At 41.7% G+C, this 19,890-nt stretch overlaps 1 protein-coding gene across 1 annotated transcript in view; it reads right to left on the bottom strand.

The window, feature by feature from the left end:
* fars2 (phenylalanyl-tRNA synthetase 2, mitochondrial) overlaps nucleotides 1–17,846 on the bottom strand; it is a 118,437-nt gene extending 100,591 nt beyond the window's left edge. The window contains exon 1 of the mRNA XM_084565952.1: nucleotides 17,676–17,846. The gene's annotated coding sequence lies outside the window, so the exon portion shown is untranslated. The remainder of the gene's footprint in view (nucleotides 1–17,675) is intronic.
* Nucleotides 17,847–19,890: the final 2,044 nt, after the last annotated feature.

Consider the following 19,890-nt stretch of genomic DNA (forward strand, 5'->3'; position numbering starts at 1 on the left):
GGAAAAGGTTATGTAAAGACCAAAACAGACAAACACCCTCTCTGCAGAGCATAAACGTCTTTGTAGGGTTATCCATTAGCATCACAACAATGAATACGCTTGAAGGAGCTCAAACGTTAAGCATGGGGGGGGACAGGAGGAGAGACTGAAATGATACTGACAGTTCGTGACATGGTTTAGAGAGTTTTGTCAACCACTGACAATAGGAGGAAGGGAGCATTTTAAAGATTAAATTAGACTTTAGATGACGCATAAGGATGTCTAAATTAGTCCTCTGGGGATCACGAATATATACCCACCCTGAAATCTTATTCTCTCCTTTGAAAACTGATTATGCTCCAGCAAAGATCTGCCAGGCCAATCAAATCGTTTAGGTAGGCTTTATTTGGTGATGGACATAAGAATAACAGCAACGAAGTCACACACGTCATCTGAGCACCGTGGAGTTGACTTTGGCTCTGATTAGTGGCAGGGCTATCGAATTTATGCAAAGGTATTTTTCAGCATTAGCATTTCGGATCTAATCTGTACATTCCAATCCACAAACATTTCCATGATGATCTAGAATGAATAAGTGTAGACCAACTGATCAGCATGAATAAGGAGAGGCCAGCTCTGTGCGACGCTTAGTAGCATGTGTGCTAGCCTCCCAGATAATAATAGATCTTCCTAGCCTCCCACCTGATAGTAGCTCTTGCTAGCTTCCTAGCCTCCAGGCTAGCAGTGGTTCTTCCAAGCTCCCTAGCCTCCCAGCTAATAGTAGTTCTTCCACACTTCCTAGATTCCCAGCTAATATTCGTTCTTCCTGTTTCCTAGTCTTCCAGCTAATAGTAGCTCTTCCTAGCTTCCTAGCATCCCAGCTAACAGAAGCTCTTACTGTTTCATACCCTCCCAGCTAATAGCAGGTAGCTCTTCCTAGCTGCCTAGACTCACAGCTAACAGTTGTTTTCCCTTTCTTTTCTCACCATTTTCTCTTTCCTCTTTCTCTCTAAGGTCACTCTGCTATACTTTCCTCCATCTTGGCTTTGTATTGTCTCCTCTCGTTGGGACTGCCCTTCTTATTAGCATGTGATCAGCACCATATGTCTGTTCCCGTGGTGTAAAACGCTGCCGCCACACATACACATATGAACGCCTACACACATGAACACACATGTACAGTAAATACAAACATAATAAACTGCAGAGCTGGCATTCAGCCACACTTGGAGACGAATAATCTGCAGGAACATTTACTGAAGTTGTGTACTCTTTATGAGGCTCAACTTAGCCTCTAGAGGATCTTTAAAATGCTCTGTAAACTATATCAAAATGTTTATTTGGAATTTAGTATTTTTAAACTGTGTGATCTGAAAAGCAGTTTGATTTTCTGCTTGAGTTTTATGTTTATTTTAACCCATAACATGAGTTTCTGAGACCTCTGCACAAAAAAAAAAAAAAACTGTCCCCTGGTGGACCACACCACAAACTTTAAACTAGAGCTTTGTTTTTTCCTTTAAGGGTTGACTGCTCTACTAGTTAAACTAGCTAGCAGAGCCGTGTGTCCATCTCCGTTTTCCTTGATCACATCTAGTGGCCTAGGGCCCCGTTAGACTCAAGAATCTCCTCTGCATGCAGGGATGTTTTAAGAGCTCCAGAGAAAAAGACACTAAACTCTGCTCTTTAGTTAATTTTCTGTCTCCGCACGTCAGCAGATAAACCACTTTTGTCTGGTTTTATTTAAATACCAAACAATAAAAAATTAGCAGGTGTGAAACTATGACAAATTAATATGTAACCGAAGCAAGTGGCTCCGGAGGAAGTGACACATGATTCACCATGTGTGAAAGTTGTTGAGAAAATCCCTTATGCGGTTGCCAAGAAGTTGTTCTGACTAACCGGTGTGGCAGCAGCCAACGGCGAAGCTGTGATGTAACTTCTGACACTGCCAGCTTAAGAAAGGTGGAAACAGCGCCGCCCAGAAAACACAGATAAACTCTGAAAGCTCCGAGCTGCAGCAGCGACGCCGTCTGGATGTGATCGAAAGTGAAGAGAGCAAGAAACGTGACGCCTCAGACAAACCCAGCGGACGCCAAGGTTACACTGTGGCAGGACATGTGATGAAATGGACAACATGAAGACAAGTGACATGCTGCTACACAAAAACATAAAGCCTGTAGACAGACACAGACAGTTTCCTGCAGCGGTTTTAGAGCATAAGGATTCATTCAGCCTCTAAAATCTGACGCCCTAATAGAGAGAGGTGATAAATTGCATACTGCAGAGAGAGAGGGAGGGAGGGAAGCAAGGAGGCACATACAGAATGTGTGTGGGTGCACTAGTGTAAGCCAAAGTATTTTACCAAATAAAAAGTTTCATTAAGTTATCTCCATGGAGGAGGCACAGATGTAACTGAATTTATTCATTAATTTACAACTCTACCAAGTCGGCATTTGATCAGTAAGAGCAATATTTACATATTTGTGAGTGTAAATTAATCTAAACAAAAAGGCTAATGTGCAAACAGCTGCAGCCCCAAAACAATGGATCTCAACCATAGACAGTATAAAGACAGAAGGTGGAACAGCTCCTCAAAAGTGAAGCCAAAGCAAGTAGAGCTCCCCCTGGTGACTGGCTGCAGTATAGGTCATAAGCTCCACCCCCTCCATGTTAGTGGATGGGGTTTGGGCCAAACTAAAACACTAAAATACACGTCTAATCTCTGTCAGTAAAGTAAAATGAATCACATGATGATTGATTTTCTTTAATTACACACAGCCTTCTCTTCTTGTTTAGATTTATTTATTATCTAGTTAACAGCTAGGATATGCCATGCGACTTCTATCACCCCATGTCAATATAAACCCGGACCGGTTTAAGCTTTCATAAAGCATGTAATATAAAAGTCTGTGTTATGCTGTTTTAGTTAACATAATTTAAAGTTATTACCACACACCGTGCTATTCTTTTTGTTATTTTTTTTTTGCCAAGACACCTAATTTATTTGAAATTATGCGCAAATAATTCTGAATTAGTTTGGCAATAGTTAAAATCAGAAGACTATATGTTCATGGATTATTACAGACCAATATGTGTCACAGATTCGTCAAAATCCTGCTTTAAATCATTTCTTTTTTTCTTTTTTTTTGTAAGGACATCTCATAATAACACGTCAAATGGGTCAAATTTACAGAGCATCCAGAAAGTATTCACAGAGCTTCACTTTTTCCACATTTTGCTATGTTACAGCCTTATCCCAAAATGGATTAAATTCATTGTTTTCCTCAAAATTCTACACACAACACCCCATAATGACAATGTGAATTTTTTTTTTTTTTTGAGATTTTTGCAAATTTAATAAAAATAAAAAACTAAGAAATCACATGTACATAAGTAGTCACAGCCTTTGCTCAATACTTTATTGATGCACCTTTGGCAACAATTAGAGCCTCGAGTCTTTTTGAATATGATGCCACAAGCTTTGCACACCTATCTTTGGGCAGTTTTGCCCATTTCTCTTTGCTGCGCCTCTCAAGCTACTTCGAGTTGGATGGGAAGCATCGGTGTACAGCCATTTTTGAATCTCTCCAGAAATGTTCAATCGGATTTAAGCCTGGGCTCTGGCTGGGCCACTCAAGGACATTTACAAAGTTGTCCTGAAGCCACTCCTTTGATATCTTGGCTGTGTGTTTCGAGTTGTTGTCCTGCTGAAAGATGGACCGTCGCAACAGTCTGAGGTCAAGAACGTTCTTGAGCAGGTTTTCATCCAGGATATCTCTGTACGTTGCTGCATTCATCCTTCCCTCTATCATCACTAGTCTCTCAGTTCCTGCTGGTGATCCTCATAGCATGATGCTGCCACCACCGTGGTTCACTGTAGGGATGGTATTGGCCTGGTGATGAGCGGTGTCTGGTTTCCTCCAAACATGACGCCTGGCATCCATGCCAAAGAGTTCGATCTTTGTCTCATCAGACCAAAGAATTTTGTTTCTCATGGTCTGAGAGTCCTTCAGGTGCCTTTTGGCAAACTCCAGGCAGGCTGCCATGTGCCTTTTACTAAGGAGCAGCTTCCATCTGGCCACGATTGGTGGATTGCTGCAGAGATGGTTGTCCTTCTGGAAGGTTCTCCCCTCTCCACAGAGGAATACTATGACAGAGTGACCATCGGGTCCCTTCTCCCCTGATCGCTCAGTTTAGGCTGTATAAAGCTTAAATTAGAATGTATCATCCAATTTTGTGTTACACATTTTTAAGCAACTTCTTGTCAACTAAGGGTTTTACACATTGCCAGCTTTGAAATTTAGCTGAAAGTATCAGTGTGTCAGAAAGAGGAAATTTGTCGATAAGGTAAGTAAGTGTGTGAGTAGTCATCTACTGAAAAGTCCCAGGAAGCTATACAACTGAATACAACCCACAATATGCATGAAAGTACTTGGCCATGCATTTTATATACAAAGAACATAGTAAGGAACCACCTATCTTATGGTGCGTTATCCAAGTAGTTGAGCATTTCCTTTCTGAATCAATGAGACAAAACGATGCTTATGCTGAGGATGTTATTTGAGTAGATCGTCTGTCAATGTGACCTAGGACTCACTGTGCGTTTACACCACCAGGAATGAGTTCCAATGTGTCACAGACCACCTCCAAATGTGTACTGGGTGTGGAAAAGCAGTAAAGGCAGTCAGAAGATTCTTCCTCAAACAATCAGAGGAAGGGGAAGATGATCCTGAAGCTCCAGGAGAGACTGGCTCTCATTACTAATGAATAGATGTCACTTATTCAGGTGATCATATCTAATAGTGGTTGAATGAATGAGTTAAACTCCTCTTCCACCGATCACCCCTGTTGAGTAGGTGGTCTTTAATGTGACCCAGTACTCATTGTGTATTCACGCTACCAGAAATGAGGTCAAATCTGTCCCAGACCACCTCCACATGTGGACTGAGATCAGATCACTCAAATGCACTCTGGGTTTGTTAACATTTGTACTTTCAGCTGGCCACTTGTGAACAGATCACCCGGGACGAATGTTAATGCAAGGTCTAAGCAAGATGATTCATATGATAGAAACAGAAATCCTTCACGACTTGAAGACTAAAGATGCTAAAGATGTTTAGTCTGTAAGGGGATGAAGGACATTTAAAAGAGATGGCCTGTGACTGAAAGGATTCTCTAGGAAATTAATGTAAGTCAAAGTAAAGTCCTGTGAAGCGATGGAAACACGACTGTGTGTGGACAGGTGGTGCCTCTCTGTCTTTCTCCCTTTCCCTGCAGGAGTGTCGGTGTTACTCAGCCCCTCCCATCGGAGGGAGTCCCTCTCTGGCAAAACGACCACTTCCTGCCAGCTCACGCCTCTCTTCCCGTTCACGACGCGCCGCTCGCTTGCCAACACGGACAGTTACACAACCTCCGACACCTGCCTGGCTCTGCGTGGAGCTCCTCATCAATGGGGAAGCTCCGGCACGACAGAAACACTTTGGCAAACGGCTGTCAAGAGTTTCAGCTGTCACAAAGCTATAAATCCACACTTGGCTTTAAAATTAGAAAAGGAAACAGTATATACAAAGTATATACAAAGCAGATCTGGCGAATATTTATCAGGAGAAAATTGATGTCTGCAGTAAAATATGAACAAATCTAAGGTCTTTTTGTATTTGTCTGTTAACACAAATCACCTGTGAAGCTCTTCGAACTGCTCACATATGCAAAAGGTGTTTTACAACTAAAGGTTTCCTGACCACACACCATAGACAGTATAAAGATGGATGGCAGAACTGCCCCTCAAAAGTGAAGCTCCCCCTGGTGACTGACTACAGTGTATAGGTCATAAGCTCCACCTCCTCCATGACTTGGGCCAAACTAAAACACTATACATGTCAATTTTTTTTTTTCAAGTATGGTTTCTGTCATTTCATGTAGTTAATATGATGTTGATGCATGCTGAAGTGTTATTTTTTTGGATAAGTTATGTTTTAGTTACTTATTTGACACTATAGAAAAAGGATGTGACATAATGGCGACTACCAGTTGCCATGCGAACTGCTCCGTAAAATCGTCCCACTGTGAGAGTTGGAAAAAAAAAATGAAGAAAATAATTACAGTGTATAATCCAATATTTCTTTGAATTAATACTGTGCTCTGCTCTACCTCCACCAGTTACAAAGAAAACGCGAGTGAGTCTGCGGAAGTATGGGCGGGTCATCGATAACGCAGCTCCGCTTGGCTCCACTTGGCTCCACTCTCGGATCGTACTGTATTCCCAGGAAAATAGTGCCAGTTTGGCCAACGCAAGGAAGTGGGGACACATTGTCCATACTTATATACAGTCTATGTCACACACAGACAGGAGGGATGTGGGTTATTTCAAGATGAAAAAAGGCTAGTTATCAGCCTGACACAACGTCTGTCTATACGTATGGGGGTGTGTGCAGTCATAAAGCAGGCCGGCTGCAGTAGACATATATATATATATATATATATATATGCATGAGTGTGTGACATGATAAGTTGGCTGCAGGGCGGCCACGCTGCAGGATTTACAGCAGCTGTAGCTGAACTGATTTGGCGATACGGTGGCGTTTATTTAAAACAGCATGTCCTGGAATGACCTCACATCCATCTACACTTCCTTTCCCTGCTTGTATTCATTTCAAAAAAGGCCATAAACTCTGTGTCCTCCCCTCTGCATCTGCAACACTGCTCTTTCTTCTACCCTAATTTATCCCCCTCCTCCTCTTTCTCCTGCTTTAACTACTTTTTTCCAGCTAATGTAGCCAAGTAAATTTACTAAACTGAGCTACTTGTTACTGGTCAAGCGAGTTTCTGATTGGTGACACCCACAGATGTCCCCATTTACACCCCAACTTCCCACAAGTCCTTTAGAACTTAAGAAGCTACACAGATGAGTGGTGAAATATATTCAAGAAACTCTACAGGTCCATTTGCCTTTCTTTGATGTTTTTGGATATACTTGTACCAAACTACATTTATAGCCTGGGAGCTAGATCAAACTTCTCCAACCCACAGATATTTAGTGGTATAAAATCTGGAGTCTCTCCACTGATTATGCTCCTGCAAAGATCTGCCGGGCCAATCAAATCATTTGGGCAGGCTTTATGTGGACAGACGAGTAACAGCGACATAGCCAAACACATCATTCAATTCAATTCAATTCAATTTTATTTATATAGCGTCAATAACAATACAAATTGTCTCAAGACGCTTTACAAAAACCCGGCCTGAAACCCCCAGATCAAGCCTGAAGGCGACGGTGGCAAGAAAAACTCCCTTTTAACAGGAAGAAACTTTGAGCAGAACCCAGCTCATATGGAGGGACCCATCTGCCTAAGGCCAGCCTGTAAGGGCCATGTAAGCGCCATCTGAGCGCCATGGAGTTAAATTTGCTTACAGCCAAATGGCTGCCGTCTCAGAGGCCAGATGTTTAGAGTCCACTATCATGTCTGTTGTAAAAGATATTAACAGGAAATAACTTGAGGACTAACAGTTAACAGCGATTAAGGTCATGTCAAGAATGCCTTAATCGCGTAATGTTGCATACTTCTATAATTCTGACTTGTTGTTGGACTATCCAATTGATGCAGAAGTTGTTTCTTTTATCTGTTTTGATGCAGATGGAGTGCTACCAGACTCATGTTCCAATAGCAAGTTTAGGCTAGCTTAAAAATAGTAGCTGGAAAATTGGCTTATAAGCGTTGTGAAGGCAGCATTGAAGGATCAATTTCAATGACAGCTTGTCCTAATATGTTATCAGTTATATCAGTAATTTCAATTGTACATCATTTAGTAGTTTTTGGTAATGTTTAAATGTGGTGAAAAAATCCCACAAATGTGTTTAAATATTTTGTATTATTCTGCCAAAACCCTTGCAAGGAAGCTAGCCCAACTTCCCTAGCCCAACTTGTGGTGTAAAGATGGTCTTTCTCTGGTCGGAGGACTATCCAATTGATGCAAAGGCAATTTCTTCCTCTGTATCAGTTGAAACATGGCTCATCCAGATGGAGAGTTACCAGACTCATGTTCTGAAAGTAACAGTCTGGATATGACAGGCTACTACATTTAGCTTATGTTTACTTTCTAGTCGCACCACAAGGATTAACTGATCAACAAGTTGACTGATTCATCGCTTTACTGATTTTAAGAGAAAACGTAAGGATGCGATTGTAATTGCAAGTGAACACTGTGCCGCTTTAAAGCCTACAAAACTGACGAAAAGACATTTAACAGTGTCGGGCGTCTTTAGCCTTAGCTTTTGCATTGGTTGAAACAAAACTATGAATTGAGGGTCAAATTGTTTTTCATCTTGCAGATTGATTGTCGTAGCAGTGAGGTGCTGGTGAATAACACATTCGATATGTACACACACTTGACTTCAGCGTTTCATACACTAATCAAAACGACAGCATCTTGTGTGTTCTTGTTTTTGTCAGGATGTGGGGGCCAAACTCTGTCTTTGTGGGTTACAGTTTCAGAATTCATTATGTCAATGGAATGTCCTCACAAAAACATAAAGATCATGTTTTTTTGTTTGTGGGTTTGTAGAAACGTGCCTTTGTCCAGACATTACACAAGCAAGTGTTTTTATCTATCGCTGTGGGGACCACTGCGGTCAAAGAAGTATATAGGGATATTAGTGAATGAGTGCGTGTGTTGTAGTAGTGGGTAGTAAGTGTGACTCTTTGCATCTGTCCAGACATTACACAGATGTGAGTGTGTATATCTTTTTGAGGACTTTTTCAGCTTGAAATCAGATCTAAGTAGGAGAATTATAAAAGATGGACATGCTGACATGTGTGTGTGTTTGTATTTTGTACAAGTATCTTTTTGGGGACCAGGTTAGGCTTTAGGCCATTGGAGAGACATTTTGGTCGGTCCTCGTGTGTTCACAGGGCTGTTTGAATGACTTGGTTTTAGGGTAAAGGTTACAGTCAGGTTATGGTCAGGGAATGCATAATGTCAATGAATGTCCTCGTAAAAATAGCAAGCCAAAGATGTTTGTCCGTGACTTCGTGCGTGTGTGAGACCCGTAGTGAGGAGAAACAAATTGGATGTATGAGAGGAACTGCTGGGTGGCAAAGAGCTGCAACCTCTGCACTTTTCTCCTCAGACCATAAAATCTCCCCCCTCCTTCATCTTGTCAGACTCCTCCTCCTATTCATATTCTCCCTTCCTGTCTCTCTCTCTCTCTTTCTCTTTTTCTCCTTAGGGAAGGATGGGGATCCTTCCCTCCTCCTTTTCTCCACCTACTACCTATATTCTATATTCCTACAGGCTTGCCGTGCAGGTTTGATCTAATGCTGCTTGTCAAGAAAACGCCTGCCTGTTCAAGCATAACATCCACAGCTATGACTTTATTATGGAGGAGGAGGAGGATAAGAAGGAGGAAGAAGAGGAGGGAAAGACGGCGAACACACAGAACAAAAATGAAAGTAGTGGAAGATTTATTAAGGAGAAAAAAAAAAAAATTACTCCAGTGCTTCAAACACAGCACATTTATTTACAGCACCCAGAACGGAGTAAATGAACCTCTGTGACTGAAAGCTCCAGTAGGGAGACATTCTATTTTCAAAACTGCCATCAGATAAAAATATAAGAGGTTGTGACATGATTAAATAAGGATCAGATCATTTTACGGTTGTAGGCACAAACCTTGCAAAAAGTATAAAGGGGAAATGTCTGCAACATTACAAAGAGCATAAATAGAGCTTAGAAAACCTGCATACCACAAAGACTACAGCAACGACCAGCTAGTACATGCGTTCTGGACCTGAAAGGGAATAACTTTTCATACCAGCAGGTGGTAGTAGTCTGTATAAATCATTCAAAGGAAGAAACAGAAAGCACTACTATTAGCTGGGAGGCTAGGACATGAGGTTCGAGGGGTGTAAGGCACTGACTCAGATTCCCAAATATAAACCCACTGGAATGGCTTAAATTCACCATTCAGTTGTCTGCTTCCACACCGACCGGTTATGTTTCATATCTCAAATGAGCATTCTGTATGCACATAAACGTAAGGTACATATTTGGCTGAGGAAGAACGCTAAATCTATAGCAGTACAGAGAGAGAGAGAAAGAGAGCCAGCGTGCATTTGCCGTTGCAGTTCTACAGTCATACCCAGTCAACACAAATGAAAGTAGTGTGCAAAAATAAATAAATGTTCCATTTTCGTCAAATATAAAATGCACCAAGACTACACAAAAGCAAACATTTCAATTTGAAACCAAATCTTGACTTAATGGAAAATATTCAGTTAAAGGTTTATGTTCCGATGATTTGATCCATTTTTAATACATACTGTTCAACAAAATCTTTTTCATTATTTACCACTTTCTGTTTTGACGGGAAGTCCCGTGTCGAGAATTTTTGAATCTTAACTATACCTAAATACCAAATCTAAATAACCTATATCTAAAGAAAAAATAAACAGACTGCGACCAGCTACAACCATAACTGCAACAGTACACTTGACTCAGTGTAGAAATAGAGCAGTAACAGCAGAACAAGCATGAACCTGTGGTTCACTAGCACCCTCCTTCATGAGGCAAAAGTACTGGCTGCCTCACCTCATGCTTTTTTCAGTGCGGTTTAATGTCAGATCAGCAAGACTGAATGACAATGGAAAGTTAGGACATATGGTTCAAGTGTGTACAAACATTATATTGGGCATGCACCAATGACACAAGCCCAACCCAGTTTGTGAGAGATTGTGCAATCTGAGGGGAGGCTCAGCTCATTGCTACCTCAACTCATGTCTCTCTTCCTGTATTTGGAGAGGACATACGCAAATTCAGCGATTTTGACTATAAAAATGACCGAAATGACTGGAATCACACAGAAATTACATTAATAGCACAGACCAATGGACAAATATTATAACGTATATGATTTTATCATTATTACTTTTCATTTTGACTGCTTCACCAGCCTCTCCTGACCCCACGTCCCCGCTGGGAGGCTAGGAAGCTAGGTAGAGCTTCTGTTAGCTGAGAGCATAGCCTGTAAAAAACATGAACAACACGTCCCCACTCCCTCCCATTCCCCAAACTGACACTAGCATTCCAGGGATAGACGCACGCAGCGTCATCTTGCAAGGCTGGTGCTAGAGTGGTGCCCCGTACTGTCCGAGACTGGAGCCAGGTTATTGATGACCTGCCCACACTTCCTCAGACTCACTGGCATTCTCATTTAATCAATACTGTGCTCTGCTCTACCTCCACCAGTTGCAAAGACATGTTGGATTATACACTGTACTTATTCATCTATTTATTTTTCCTACTCTTACAGTCCAACGGGACTGCTTCACAGAGCGGTTGTCAGTCAGTTTTCATACAGTTTATCACAGTCTTCTTTGTCCTGTTGTTCTTCTTCTGCTGTACTGGCCTAGAGTGTGGATCAGTAGATCTACACCACTGGCTCGGTTTTGTTTACATCCATTTCCCCATGAAATGACTTGAGATGGTGCATTCAATGCTCCCTGATCTATCACAATAATTTACGTAACTCCCTGGGAAGTGTGTGATGTAACCTGATTTTAAAATCATTTAGGATTTTAAAACTTCTGTAGATTTAGATGAACTTTTCTGTTATTTTAAGAAATGGGAAACAGAGTGCAAGAGCTACAGTCTGTCCTAATTCAAGAGATGTTTTTTACAGCTACAATGTAAAAGTGCGTCATTTATCTTGTTGGATTTGTTCATTTTCATTGGAACAACTGTTTTCTTTCTCCGTGCCATCAGTAAAACCCTTCATCATCATGAAAATTGAGCTTGGCATGTGGAGCTTTGTCCTGCAGCAGAAGCGCTGAGCTGCTTTATGAATACAAGGATGCCGGCAATGTATCGATCGCCACCGTCTTGAATCAATCATCCTCTACAGAGACATCTCAAAGCTTGGTTTTTCTGCCCCAGTCTGTCACATTCAGCACACAGCAGCTTCAGCGAGCAGAAAATGTGTGTAGTTGACAAAACAGAAAGTTAACTTTGGCTGATGTTGTGCTGTGATGCAAGTTGTAAACCTGGTAAAAGGAGCATTTTTCAATGTCAAAAATAAAAACAGGGCAAGTGTTTTTAACATTTCCTGCTGGAGTAGTTAACAGGATATAGACTGACCGATATCCACTATGGTAAAATGAAAATAACTGAAAATACCCTGACATTTAATTAAAATAATTTACATCTTTCTCTGACATTTCACTCTGCACCCTGTGGACGAAGCAGCAAAGACTCAGAATGCAAAGATAAAATGTAATGTTACTGAGACAGATTACATCTGTTGGAGCAATGCTGCACACTCAACGTTCACAACGTACGACATTAGCTTGTTTAGGCTGACATAGTGATAGTGATTTGTAACATTGGTAGGCAGATTGCTGACCTAAAGAATGGTGGGATATCCCGATTGGTGTAGGAGCCGATCCAGGCATTTTTAAAATGATTGGATTTAATCAGGCTTCAGCCAAGCCTGATCTTTTGTAGCTATTTATTTTAGATCAGCCATAAGCCAAGAACATGTCCACATGCAGCATCAAAACCTCTTCTCCTTCTGTTTTTATGGCGTTGGGTAGCGTTAAAGCAGCCACACATGGAATAAGAAGAGGAGGAACCAAAATCATGTTACTAAACATATCTGATGTGTGGAAGCACTTTACAGACAGACAGCAATTTGACAGTTGTACAGTGTGGATGTTTAGTGAGGTGGTAGTAGGAGATCATCAGTCAATACTACCAACTAGATTCAACACCTACAAAAAAACAGGATCTATGGAGTCCACTCAGGCAAAGGCTGCACCGAAACAACAACAAACACTGATCGCTATGTTTAAAAGAAGAGAAAAGTTTCCCGGAGACAGCGTCAAGGAGAAAAAATATTCCAGAGGGGATTAGGGAGTTAATGGCGTTGGATGACCAGAACATTTCTAGAGTAGAGAACACAGGTTTCTCCACACTACATTAACTTTGACAGAAATATTTATTGGAACGAATCCAGTTGTACGGTGCACACGTGATCTAGGAGAATATAAATAAGACAAGAAAAGAATCTCCAGGGGAGGAAACGTTGTTTATTTAAGATCGGATCATGACTCGGATAGGTCAATACTCAATACCAAAAGATCGGGATCGGATCGGGGGGGTAAAATGATCGGGACAACCCTAGAATCTGCATAGTAGACTGAGAAAACAACCTTAGAAAAGTATGATATTGTCGCGACTTCGCAAATCCAAAGAGTCGCTGAGAGACAGAAGATGGGCCCTATTGTCTGACGCGCTACAAAAAATCCACTGAGACTTCGAAACTAAGTTTAACCATTTATTAACGAACAAAAGATAATCAACTCATGATAACATGCTCGAAAATATAACCAACAAATAGTCACAGTGATCAAAGAAATTTAGCGGTCACCAAAAAATACAGCGACCCACCCGCTCTCTCTCTCTCTAACCAAAAATCAACAGGTGAATATCAACTAATATACCCGCCCATAAACATGAGACTCACTATTCAGTTGGGGTCTGGACAAATCAATGATGATCGGACAGGAAAATGATGCCATTGAGTTGAACGCCGCAGGGCACTGACAGCAAACTGTTTCTCAGCTGCAGAAATATAATTTTATTTTCTAACCATCAGTCGGAGTGTGCAGACCTGCAGGATTTAAATCTAATTAGAGCTGAAGAGGCGTTCGCAATATTGGCATCTGCTTCCTCAAAATTTAAACAATTCAGGAGGTGAAGGTCCACCGACGGTTCACTCAGCAAGTACTTTTATTTTCACGTCAATAATTCATTTCTTCCATGAGATAAAAATAAAGTGAGCTGGACCTGTTTGGAATACCTGAACACCTGTTAACCTCCACAGCAGTGTGACAGAGAGAGGAAGTGTGTAGGAGTGTGAATCCTGGCTGCCACGCAGTAAACATATGCTGAGGAGACGTTGGAAAGAGAGTAAATCGCAAACTGAAAATGTGCAGCAAATGCACACAGTGCAGAGCCTTTTAGTTTTTGGTTAATTTAGCATCTATACAGTTCATATTTTCAGAGTACGTGGTTTTAAAGGAAGCTGTCAACCTCAGACAGCACCGTCCCATGGGTGTGACTACAATCAGGAAATTCACTGCTGATGATTATACACGATGCAAACACATTTCAGATTCTTTACAACATCTGCTGTGCCTGAAAAAAAAATAATAAATACATAAATGTTTGCACACAAATGCAAACAATTTTGCCACTACGAGTCAGTGACCAGTCATTTGGAGGCTGCAGAAGCTCAACAAAACGGGTTTTAACAGAAACCATGTTGGCTTTATCCTGATTGTACTGGAACGAGTACTGATATACAGCATGTCAGACTAATGCTGCCATAAATCACTAGCCGTATGTCAGAAATGGCACTGGACTTTTGTGTTCATCCAAAACGGCTGAACGTCTTCCTCATTTAAATGGTCCTAGTTATATTTTGGAATTCATGATCTTATAACAGGGGACGCTGAATACTGACATTTCATTTTATTGTTGTGTTTTTAGAGCTAATTTCGACCCTATTAATGACGATAAGGAATTTGGTGCCTTGTAGCCTGCAAGCTATGAAAGAGAGATCCATGAGTAAACATTTCTAGGGGACACTGGGAAGGTGTTTTAATGGGTGAGTACACTGTGACTTCGACCTACAGCGTGACACACCAAGCCACGATTTGTCTTTGGCCAGTCGGACTGTTGGGCAGCATCCATGACCCTAATTTAGATGATGTGTCCTGCTTAAACTCAGACGTTTCAGCATGTCGAAAAAGTCAGTTTAAGAGATCTCATCTGAATGTTCAAATATTGCCAACATGATGATCTAGAATGAATAAAGTGTAAACCAACTGATCAGCATGATTCAGGAGAGTCCAGCTCTGGACAACCAGAGCCTCCAAGCTAACAGTAGCTCTTCCTAACTGCCTAGCCTCCAAGCTAACAGCTCCTGTTTCCCTTGAATAATGAATACAGACTACTGCCACCTTCTGGTATGAAGAGTTATTTTCTCTCAGGTGCTGAGTATACACCAGCTGGTTGTTGGCTTTAGTCTTTGTGGTGCGTTCAAGTGCAACTTTTTGGTCCAGACACAGGAGACATGAGGCAATGTCATAGTCATCTTTCATTATCGGTGGGTCTTTGGGTCAGCCCCACTACACTAGTTTTATGTTTTTTTGTCCTCTAAATGGCATAATTTATTGATATTTAAAACAATCTGTGCACCTGAAATGTTCCATAATGACTAAACAGATTCCAGATATTCTCAAATATAAATATAATCTGGACTTTCTTTATTTCTCAGTACAAAGAATTCAGAGAATGAAGAGAATAATCCTCAGGTTAATCAAGGAAGGAATTAATCAACAAAGTGAATCCTTGATAAACAATAAACTTTCAATAAGTTTTCCTTAAGATTCGGGCACTTTTTCCTTCCTTAAACTGCCAAATAAATGTTTGTGCTCACCTGAGTTCAGAAGCTGTAAACGCAGGTTTCACTCCTCAACATGAAGCAGCTAATAAAACCAGAAGATTATTTTATATCCACCTGTGTCAAAAGTGGGAAATATTGCGCAGATAAAGCGTCTGACACTTTATGAGCCTTGTGGCGCTCCGGGTTAGCGGAGATTAAGTTGGTTTGTGGAGAACAGGCTTACAGAGTTATCCTTTAAAACTCAGAGCCTGGCTCTTCATAACGAGACTTTTTTTAGTAAGTTTTCTTCTTTGGAAACTGCCGTCACTTTGAGTTGGAAGGGGCGACAGAGGAAGCGGAAGAAGCCAGCGGCTTGCAGGTGAGAGTCACAGGACTGTTGAAAAGTAATTGGCAGCAGAGAGAGGATGAATGGCTGACCTGTAGGTCTAATATTGCCTCTCATAAAGAAATGACTGATTTTTAAACAAAGATGGACTCTGATCTGAACTCTCAATCTTTTGAGACAGGAGACATACATTGATCAAAAGGAGGTCCAACACAGCACTAGCAAGGTGTACCTAATAATGCGGTCAGTGCCTACGATAGGCACACAGCATAATCAGGAACCACAGCCACCCCACACGTAGACTGTTCTCCATGTTACCGTGTGGCAGACAGTACAGGAGCCTCGACGCACGCAAAATAATATCCTTCTGCGTCGATTTGGGCTGTGGCTGTAGCCCTACGCAGACCCTAGCGTACCTCCCCAGAAATGTAACTATGCATCGCGGCTATTCAGACCGCAAGAGCTGTGAGCATGTTTCTGCTTTAGTATTTCCAGCTGCTTCTCCATCTCTGCCATTTTCAAACTGATTGAGAGGAAATGTAATGTCAGGAAAGAAAAGGAAATGAAAGGAAATGAAGGGAATGAAAAAAACAGAGGAAATGTATTGAAAGGGGAGGAAAGGAAAGGGCATGAATGAAAATGAAAATGCAAGGAAAGCACACAAAAAGAAAGGAAAGGGAAGAAGAGGAGAGGATATGTAGTTAAAAGAAAGGAAAGGAAAGGACATGACGCTTCAAGAATCCCTAGCAGGCTGAAGGGATGCGACTGAAGCAGATTTCAATTTCAGTGTAGCTGTCTATCTATTTAGTCGGTGGTGACCTGGACTAGTGTGTTGGTTCCACAAAGGTCTGAAATGGAGGACACGTGGCAAAAAGAGCTGAACACATATGTTTGTCTGAGTCTGTGGCAGGAGTCCAGGAAGTGTTTTAGATGTTATATAAGACAGCAGCTCACCGTGGTCTGGTGGGCTCAGCGGGTTCAGGAAGGGCTTTCTGGAACAGATGGAGTACGCTAACCTCCGTGCTCCAACGTGCCAGAGAAATCAATCTGACATCCTGGCTGATATTTGGAGAGCAAACAATAACTCACACAGCTATTAGCGCGGCAGCTAATCTGTCCTCACCGACAGCAGAACACATGCTAGCGCTAACCGTCGCTAATACACTTAGCATGCTAGGCCACCTAGGCCACAAAAAGACACCTGGTAACTCTGATACCGTGACTGTTCTTGGTGAGGAAGGGAAGGAAAGGAAAGGAGATGAAAGGAAAAGACAGGAAAAGAAAAGAAATAAACAAAACACAACTAATGAATCACAGGCGCACTGTTTCCTCCAGTCCAGTAACTGCAGAACTTCCTCTAGCTCTTCAGCACCAGATCAAAGTGCTGCCTCGGTTTCGCTGCACATTTCCATTTTTCTGCCAATTAAAGCCGAGATCGGGTTTGTTTACATCTGCTGCGCTGATTTCAATTTCCTCCGCCGAGCGTGACATTAAACACACCAAATAATGTCCGATCCCAGGAAGCCCCCGCCTGTGTGTGCGGCAAGACAGAGAAGAAAATATTCCTTCGGAAATCAATGCAAATGTCGACGCTGACATTCAGAAAATTTGGGAGCTGGTTCCACGTCACATCCAGGAGTTTGAAATTGTTTGACGTTCATGTTTTATTCAGCACCCTGGCTAAAGGTCAGTTTTTTAAACAAGCAACTGACATTAGTTGATGGATTTTGTTCCAGTTTTGCTGCTTCGCCTCATCCCTGGATTTAATATTTTTTTCAGTGTCAATAAAATAAAGAGAAATGACTCTGAGTAAAGGATTATAAAGAAGGAAAGTTGAGAGTTCAGAACCGAGATCAATGTGCCGATCAAGACACTGACACAACAGTAACGCATGTGTTCACCTACTTCAGGCTGTAGAACGAATGGTGCAGAAGAGAGGGTCTGTCAATGGATGGATGGAGGGTCAGGTGGATTGAAGTGATCAGTTTGGGGTCACGGGCTGATGCGTCCCAGACGGATTCTTCCGGGGGTCTGAACTCGGGAGGAAGCGGTCGATGGGAGGAACGTCGTGGCCTTGATCCTCCAGGCAGAAAGGAGACAGAGAGCGAAAAACTCAATCTGCAGCTCACAGCGGTGATTCAAAGTCAGAAGCAAGCAAGCCGGCACATCAAACAAACTCATACAGACACCATGAGGAGTTCCTCCTCTCCTCTCTGCCACTCTTCACTTAAGCCAGTTGGGCTTTTGAACAGTTTTCTGAGGATTTTGTCAGAAACAGACGACTGGAATATTCAGTGAAACCAAAAAAAAAATAAGAAATCATGAAAGTTACTTTTCTGAAAGTGAACTTGGGTAATTATCTGGCAGATACAGAAGAAAAAGAACAGTTCATATGTGTTCTGGGCACAGAAAGGCCCCAGACAACAGCCTCGGCTGCAAACACATTTAAGAGTTAAGTTTAATTTATAGCGTGTCACTTTTGGTTACTAAATTATAACAGAACTTTTCTTTATAAGTGTTATTCAGACATAATCATGACATATTTGAACACGATATCCAAAACCCATTTCCCACTTGAAGATTTAGCAAATGATTTTATTCAATAAAATTTCTGATTTATTGGGTGTAATTAGGAAAGATATTTTTACTATATTCTGTCATTAATTACAATACAGAGCTTAGACTGCGATTTAACTTCAATGACTTGTGCTGAAACTTGTGCTGAAGCAAAGGGGAGTGTGGAAAAGAGGTGAGCAGACATGTGGAGGCAGGATGGAATGGGTGTAGAAACAAGCCAGGTGTGTTGTGTGATAAAAGAGTAGCAGCAAGAATGAAAGGGAAGCTTTATAAGACAGTTGGAAGACCAGCGACATTCTATGGTTTAGAGACAGTGACTTTGAGGAAAAGGCAGGAGGGAGAGCTGGAGGTAGCAGAACTGAACATGATTTCTCTGGGTGTGTCCAAGATGGATAGGATCAGGAATGAGAACATTAGAGGGACAGCTCACGAGAGATGGTTTGGCGATAAAGTTAGAGTGGCCAGGCTGAGATGGTTTGGACATGTTCAGAGAAGAGAAGAGATGGTGAATATATTGGCTGAAGGATGCTGAGAGGTGTTAGATGTTAGAGCTGTCAGGCAGGAGGTCTAGAGGAAGACCAAAGAGGTGTGAGAGAAGAAGATACAAGGATAGGGCGAGACGGAAGCAGATGATTTGCTGTGGCGACCCCTGAAGGGAAAGGAAACAGAAGAATAGCAACACCCAGCCCAGTTCACACACACACACTTAAACACCGGTGACAACAACTGGGAGCAAGTCAGGGATCAATGTCTTGCTCAAGGACACTTTGGCCTGTTCGACCTTGCATTAAGATCCGATCTGGGCTATCTGATCACAAGTGACCAGGTTTAGGTATGCGTGTTCAGACCTGGCATTAACATGCGTCTCTAGATCCGATTTCAGTTTTGCGCTCTGTAGGCAAATAAACCTCAACATCATCTGGGGCTCAGTAGAATATTTTAACAGCTGCTGTCTCTAATGGATCTCTACCACTGCTCCAGAACTGAGAACAGCACTGTTTTATGTGTGTGTCATGACTTTGGCACAGTTATTATTCACTGATCTCCGCCCTGACGTTAGTTATACCTGGACAAAGCTCAGATTATAACTCCAACCCTGGAAGTTCCCATACGCACTGTAATCTCTGGTAATAAAAGGAAATAAGACACCGGTGATTGAGGAAAAACTGAACCGCATGCAGTTCGTCATATATCAACATGATCGCATCAATAATTAACACAGGATCAAACTCGTTTACTCATAGTAAATATCTTCATTTGAAAATTCTTAGATTTATTTATTTTTTAGTTAGTGAACAGCTACAAGTACAGAATACTTTAAAGAGCTCTCATTCCTAATGAACAACCATCACATCCTTTTCCTTTACAGGCGATCATTTATAATAGCGGCCTTATGTTTTTTTCTGAATGAATGAGGCGAAACTCCACTGACACAGCACCCCTGTTGAGTATAGGTGGTCTTAAATGTGACTCAGGATGTATTGCGTTCACACTACCAAAGGAATACGGACACATGTGACCCAGACCATCTCCAAGTGTGGTC

The sequence above is a fragment of the Chelon labrosus genome, assembly GCF_963514085.1.
Source record: "Chelon labrosus genome assembly, chromosome: 18".
In the NCBI taxonomy this organism is placed as follows: Eukaryota; Metazoa; Chordata; class Actinopteri; order Mugiliformes; family Mugilidae; genus Chelon; species Chelon labrosus.